We start from the raw sequence: 8,408 nt of genomic DNA on the forward strand, positions 1-8,408 counted from the left end.
ATTATAGGCTAATGTTATTTTTTTATTTAATCAATGTTGATTATGAAAGTGAGCATATGCAGCATGAGAAAGATAAAGATACATCATGAGATGCGCAATATGACTGGAGACATGGAGTGGGTAAGACATGATTTTGAACACTTCATTGAGTTTTGTTTTGTAGAAAGAATTTTTTTTTAAGATTTTCGTTTTGTATAAATTGTATCTTAATTTTGATCAACCAATTGCCTGTATTTAATAAATAAGAAGCAAATATATAGCAGACAATGTAATAAGGCGCCGGCACGATCACTTGCATTACACGTGAACTGGAGGGCGCCGAAACTCAGCTTGTGCCTCACAGATTTGAGAAATATAGGCTATCTATTATAGAAAGCTTGAAATGTCTACTTTTAAACGAAACTATTCAAAACGAAAAGAAATTGGCTCTCTGATTATGAAATGTGCATTTCTCTCTGGCGTTCATGGTGAGTCCACATCTCCAACTTATCTGGATCTGTGTGTGTGTGTGTATGTGTGTGTTCACCTGCGTGCGTGTGTGTGTGTGTGTGTGTGTGTGTGTGTGTGTGTGTGTGTGTGTGTGTGTTCACCTGTGTGTGTGTGTGTGTGTGTGTGTGTGTGTGTGTGTACCTGCGTGTGTGTGTGTGTGTGTGTGTGTGCACCTGCGTGTGTGTGTGTGTGTGTGTGTGCGTGTGTGTGTGTGTGTGTGTGTGTGTGTGTGTGTGTGTGTGTGTCTGTGTCTGTGTGTGTGTGTGTGTGTGTGTGTGTGTGTGTGTGTGTGTTCACCTGCGTGCGTGTGTGTGTGTGTGTGTGTGTGTGTGTGTGTGTGTGTGTGTTCACCTGTGTGTGTGTGTGTGTGTGCGTGTGTGTGTGTGTGTGTGTGTGTGTGTGTGTGTGTGTCTGTGTGTGTGTGTGTGTGTGTGTGTGTGTGTGTGTGTGTGTGTGTGTGTGTGTTCACCTGCGTGTGTGTGTGTGTGCTCAGGATCTGCGTGGTGCGTGTCATCTGGACTCTGCAAGCTTCTGATCTCTGAAGATCTTCTCAACAACATGTTCTTGGGCTTCGTGACTCCACTGTTCTCCAGCGGATATCTGAAGCACACACACACACACACAAACACACACACACACACACACACACAGATGAAGTGCTGAAGAGAGGTCATGTCTGTCACACACAATCAAAATGAAAGTGAAATGCTGAAAACACTTTCACATTTGTTTAAAGACGATATCTGGACACTTTCTGTGAACTTTATACAGTTCAACGAATTCCAGAACGTTCCCTTAATGTGAATCAAACAATCAACACAAACCCTTTCATATTAATATTTACACGGCAATCATTTCAGATGTGTGTGTCTGGATGCTGTTAAAAGTTACATTTTCAGATTTTTATGCATTTGCACCAGATTATTTCAGTTCAGTCATTATTAATATGACTAATGGCACACAAATAGTAAAGTTTGTTATTGATTCTGAAATATGAAATAAATTAAAATAAATAATAATAATAATAAATTCATGTTTCCATCTGATTTGACAAAGCAAAGCTTGACAGATGAGCAAGAGCACAGCTGTACTCCAGAAGCCAGAGTTAATCAGAGTTCATAATTACCATCAGAGATGAACCAGACGATCAAACAAACGTATTTACTGGAGGAAATGAAAACCCAAACGACACACGTCCGCTTTAAGAGCCGGAGCAGTTACAGTCTCCAGAGAAACTCCCGGACAACATCCTCAGCGCGACACTACAGCTCAGTCACTCGAGCGTCTCTACAGTCACTGTGAAGATTACGCTGAAGACACTGGTGGAACTGGTTTCTGCTCGGATCCAGTCTAATGAGCCTCTATGGAAACTCGATTAACACGTCTGCGTTCACTCAAGCAAACAACACTGACACCAATCACACTAACACAACTGTGTTTGAACTGTTAATCAATTATCTGAATATTAATGTTTACAATTATTTACAAAATCATACAAATCTGTGAGATGGTGCTAATAGGCTACATTAATAAGAAATAGCTATGAAGATAATTAGTTTAAATCTTTATGTTTGTTTAATTGTCACTACTAAACCTCTTCAGCAAATGATCAGTGAAGAAGCTTTACATTCAGAACATGTTGAACATCAGAAGAAGCTCAATATTATATGATAAGCTTGTTCTGGGATTTGAGCCTCTTAATGATAAAGATTAAAAAAAATAAAAAAAATAATAAGAAGCACTTCCGGTGTCTGGCCCTCTAATAATAATAAACACCAAATGGAAACCCATTCACAGAAAACAAAAATGGTGTTGGTCCTCAGCTCCGACCAGCCGTGTGTTCCTGAGGCTGAGCCAGCGACTCGAGATCGGCTGTGGCGTGTGAAGGTGAACTGTAGCCCGAGGGCTCGTCTTTTACTGCGGTAATGATTTCACTGTGATGGAAATGCACACGGACTGGTTGAGTTTGTATAAGCACTCATTCTTCTGTCAGTGTAAAACACTTTCAGTTACTAGTGCGATAGCGATCCTTAAACACATGCCATTGGAATAATTAACATTTTTTATGTTTGTGAAAGTCTCTTCTGCTCACCAAGGCTGCATTTATTTGATAGAAATACAGTTGAAAACAGTGACATAATATTATAATTTGAAAGAAATGCAAAGTTCTGTCATGAAACTCTATGGGCACTATCTCTCTCCCAGCGTAATAGACTTCGTACACGACGCATGTATTATTCCTATTCTTCTCCCGACGCACAGCGGACTCTTCCCTCCACAGACGCACGTCGGTAAACTAGGGAATGAACTTGCGCTCCCGGGTGCGGTTCAGCGAAGAGAGGAGGCGTGTTCCGGCGCAAACGTTCCCTGGTGCTATTTTGCAGTTTCAGAAAACAATTCCTCCACAGACCAGGAGAAACCTCGTCTAAAGTCAACGGCGCGTTGCGCATGTTATTCATATGCTATTTTAAGGGCGCATGCTTGGCCATAATGTAGCGTGTGCACAACACACACACACACACACATTGCTTATCTCATCTACACAGACGCAGCAGTTCACATTTTTAGAAAATCATACATTATTACAAGGAAAAATATTACCACACGAGGGAAATCCCTGTTGTGTCCATGAAGATGTGAAAAAATAGGCATAAATCTAGCTTACACATTACCCAAATTATTATACGCCTGTTTAACCGAAGCTAATCTGTGTGTGTTTCTCCATCCCCAATGTCACTTCTCTGTGTTTTACGGCCCTGACGAGAACGTCGGTCTCCTCGGCTGTGAACCGCTCCTGGCGCGCGTCTGGCAAATCCGCCGTTATAATAGCAATCCGCCATGGAACAAGCGCGCCTGCTCTTAAAGAAAATGTGAGATGATGCTCTGATTGGTTTATTTCACGTTACGCCCCAAACCACACCTATGAGTAATGAAGCTCTTCAGACCAACACGTTTTAGATTAGCGTCGGAGAGTCATTTATCCCGCCGGTATAATAGCAACAGCGCCCGAGATCCGCCCACAAAGTTACTTGCATTTCAGATCGTTAAAGGTACTCTAGGTGATGTTGGGTGATGTCACTTCTTGTTGACGTTCGAAGTATTGTCAGCAACAAAACGGAGGCTAGCTAGACCCTCCCTCCTCCTCATCCGTGCACTAACCCCCCAAACCCCACCCCCAAATCATTCTTGTCAGTTATTGGCTGGAAAAGTTTGTTATGTTTTCGTGGTGCGGGTGAGCCCAGTTTGTTTTTGTTGCTGTTTGTGGAGCCTGTGGTGTCTAGAGAGACCGCGTTTTTTTACAGTGTGTTCAGGGGACAGGCAGCTAGCGGATGGTGAGGAGATGTTTGCTGTATGTGACAAAAAATATTTTGGCCTAAAAAAATGCGTGACATCACTTAGAGCACCTTTAAAATAGGGCCCTAGATGGCACAGGCTGATCAGTATTTAACCCAGTCACATCACTCTCAGCTGATTGGTTCCCACTGTCTCTGTAGCTAATGAGATCGCTGCCGAGAAAAGCGCTATTCAAATGTAATGAACCATTATTATTATTAATCAACAACAGCAGGAGAATCTATAATCAACAACAGGAGAATCTATAATCAGCAGCAGCAATAACAGAAGTTTAGCAGATCAATTCACCAAGATCAAACACACTAACAGTCATATTCATTACTATACCAAACAAACACTTAGAGTTGTCACGCCAGAACTGCTGATAACGCAATAGGATAGACTGAGACAGTTGAGACACTTTTTTGCGTTTTGATTTTTCACACAAAAATAGATACTGAAAAGAAGTGAATTTCCACATGACATTTCATTAGCTTGTAGACTAAGATATTATCAATCAATAATACCCACAAGTAGTTTATATTTTCCACAATTAACACAATTAAAATAAAAAAATAAGGTGCTTTTTGTCTCAACTTTGTCTGAACCGTACCCTTATGTGGTGCAGAGACACCCGTCTTTAATGATGTAAAGGTAACTAACCGTTCATTGTAAATATAAAGACAAATAAAGAAAATAACAATTGGGCAACTTTTGTTTATTCATCCATTTATATTCATTCATTTTATTTAAATTAGCACTGGTTAAAATTTATAAAGCAGGAACAAGATATTTAACAATATTTATTAATAATAATAATACACAGTTTAAATATCACAAATCTAATTTTATTTTCATTCACTGGCTAATTACGACGTTTAACCTGTTACCATAACACTGAACAACTGAACAGTGTGTGACCTTTAGCGCTGTATCACGGGCACCCACTGGACACCTCACACACTTCTCGAGATTATGTAATGACCTTGCATGACACTATACCATGAAATATGGCAGATTAGCCTGATAGGTCACAGAATAATGTGGCGTTTGTGGTGATACCAGTTACGTTTAACAGTCACATAGGGATAATAAGCTATTGTGGAGAGTGCATGGTGAAGTGAACGTCCTACCTAAGAAAAACACATTTGCCGATATCTTCGGATCGGAGATGCGTCCGTTGTTCAAATCTCCCACGATCAAAGAGGACACTACTGCGCATGCGCACAGCAACGCGAGTTATTTAAGGAGTCTCAACTGTACACATGTCTACCCTACAACACATTTTTCCCAAACAACTGTTGTTTAGCATAGTAGGTTCTACATACCACATAATATTAGAACAGGTACCCCTTAATTTCAGAATTGTGTATATTGTTCCCTTATTATACCCACACACTGTATTGGTACAGTATTATGACGAAAGAGTATGCTGTGAATGTGCTTTCCTACACTGTAAACTGCATATCTAAAGCGTTACCAAACTGTTTTGTATGTGAAGATATTGTAAATGTAATTTATTCCTGCGTTGCTAGCTGAACTTTCAGCATTTTGCTGCATAATATTCTGTAACATTATAAATGTCTTTACTGTGACTTTTGAACAATTCAATGCAGTCTTGTTAAATGAACATATTAATTTCTTTGAAAAAATATTACTGTCCCCAAACTTTTGAATAGTAGCCTAGAGTAAATACAGTATATTTATTCATATACAATATATATATGTGTGTGTGTGTGTGTGTGTGTGTGTGTGTGTGTGTGTGTGTGTGTGTGTGTGTGTGTGTGTGTATTAAACAGGGAACATACTCGAAAGGTTCTCTCAGAATTATGAACAAACTTTCTTCCAGTAACGGTAATAGAATATTTGTTTTATCTGGTCTTTAATAATGTTCTCAAAATATTAGCAATTTTAATTTTATTCCTGAAACGTTTCAGTTAGAGGTTCGTTTTTTTGTTTTGTCCTTAATGTTTTTTAAATGTAATAAAAAAAAAATGTTTTACCACTTGTTCAGAGAACATTCAATAGTAAAACTCCCATAATGTTTTCAAAATTCAAATAAAACTAAATGGAATGTTTCCTTAACATTCATAGGGTATAACCAAGAAAAAGGTTTAGTGTTGTGTTGCAGAGGAACAATCCAGAAGATTAGAAGCTTTCCCCTCTTTAAGAGTCCCTGTATAAACTCAAACACAAACACAAACACTCACCCTGAGCTGTCCAGAGAAAATTTCCTGTTTGCTTTTTTACTTCCCATCATGCGTGAGATCCAGACGTGTTTCCATTGAGCGTCTGAAGATCTGTGCACTGTATCCATCAGTCAGATCTCACTGCAGACAGCAGAAGCTGTGACCACGCCCACCTGCCACCGAGCCACGCCCACCTGTCACAGAGCCACACCCACCTGACACAGAGCCACGCCCACCGGACACAGAGCCACGCCCACCAGACAGAGCCACACCCACTTCAAGACTCAGCCACAAAAGATCGTAAAGATCATTATTTGTAAAGATCATTAGTTATTAACTTAGGGGCCGCTAACACACACCGTTCTCACAGAAAACAGAAACTTTGAATGTGTTCTGGCCGTTCATTCACACAACAGTGTTTGAGGCTCGAGAACACAAACTTTGAAGCAGGATCCAAGGTGCAAGTTTTGAAATGACTTGTCTGGCAGCGTAATACAGAATTATTAGTCATTACATGTCAGTGTTTCTTGATCATTAAAAGTGCTGTTAACCAGAAGCTTCATATAAAACACAGTCTGACTGAGCAGCACTGTTTCAGATGACACCTGTGTTGGTTGGTTTGCCCCGCCCACCAGCCCACTGAGGCCACGCCCACCAGCCCACTGAGGCCACGCCCACCAGCCCACGGAGGCCACACCCACTGGATCAGTGTGTTCTTCTACAGCACATGACCAGGGCGCACCTGCACGGATCAGGTGTCACACAAACATAAACTCATCAAGTGTGGATAAAGCAGATGCTATCACACACACGAGAGACGATGATGAAACGCTGATCTCTCAGGAATTCACCGTCACTGCAGAAGAAGAGCGAGAAACTACATGAGACTCGACAGGAATACATGAGGAACACACGTATCGGTTCATTCATTTTATATTTTCTTTCTTTCAGCGGCTCCATCAGATGACAATAATATTACTATCATTTTTGCACCAGCCTAACGGACATATGTGTGGACATATGTCTACATATGTCAAAATTACTTCATGTTCCAATGAACACAACTAGCACACGCACACACGCACGCACACACGCACACACACACACACGCACACACACACGCGCACATGCACACACGCACGCATTTGCATTAAATTATGTTTTATTAACAAAGTTCGGGAGGAGCACGTTCAAATAATTGATCCAATTATCACATCATTCCAACCAGCTGTCAACAATCAGTAATCAACATGTCTATCCAATCAGCATGAGTGGAGACCTATATATATGCTCTTTTGACTCACCAATGTGCCTCGACAGTTTTCAGCATCCCTCCACCACCCCGTCTCCTCACACTCGCCTGATTACTCTGGGATTACTCTGGGATTACTCTGGGTTCGGGCCCAATATCCGAGCTCGGAGCCCTCCCCCAGGACAGCACGCCAAATATGCATACCATTTATTCTATCTAACTTATTTGTAAGTGTGAACTCGTGAAAGAAAGAATGGCGAACGGCATTAGAACAACACCAGGGTTAGTAAAGTATGACTGTCATTTTAGGGTGACTGATCCTGTTGGCCACGAGCTCCTCTGTTCTGTAGATATCAGCCCTGACACACTCACATCAGCCCTGACACACTCACATCAGCCCTGACACACTCACATCAGCCCTGACACACACACATCAGCCCTGACACACTCACATCAGCCCTGACACACACACATCAGCCCTGACACACACACATCAGCCCTGACACACTCACATCAGCCCTGACACACTCACATCAGCCCTGACACACTCACATCAGCCCTGACACACTCACATCAGCCCTGACACACTCACATCAGCCCTGACACACTCACATCAGCCCTGACACACTCACACATCAGCCCTGACACACTCACATCAGCCCTGACACACACACATCAGCCCTGACACACACACATCAGCCCTGACACACACACATCAGCCCTGACACACTCACACATCAGCCCTGACACACTCACATCAGCCCTGACACACTCACATCAGCCCTGACACACACACATCAGCCCTGACACACACACATCAGCCCTGACACACACACATCAGCCCTGACACACTCACACATCAGCCCTGACACACTCACATCAGCCCTGACACACTCACATCAGCCCTGACACACTCACATCAGCCCTGACACACTCACATCAGCCCTGACACACACACATCAGCCCTGACACACTCACACATCAGCCCTGACACACTCACATCAGCCCTGACACACACACATCAGCCCTGACACACACACATCAGCCCTGACACACTCACATCAGCCCTGACACACACACATCAGCCCTGACACACTCACATCAGCCCTGACACACACACATCAGCCCTGACACACACACATCAA

Source organism: Leuciscus leuciscus, assembly GCF_965113295.1.
Source record: "Leuciscus leuciscus genome assembly, chromosome: 6".
Lineage (NCBI taxonomy): Eukaryota > Metazoa > Chordata > Actinopteri > Cypriniformes > Leuciscidae > Leuciscus > Leuciscus leuciscus.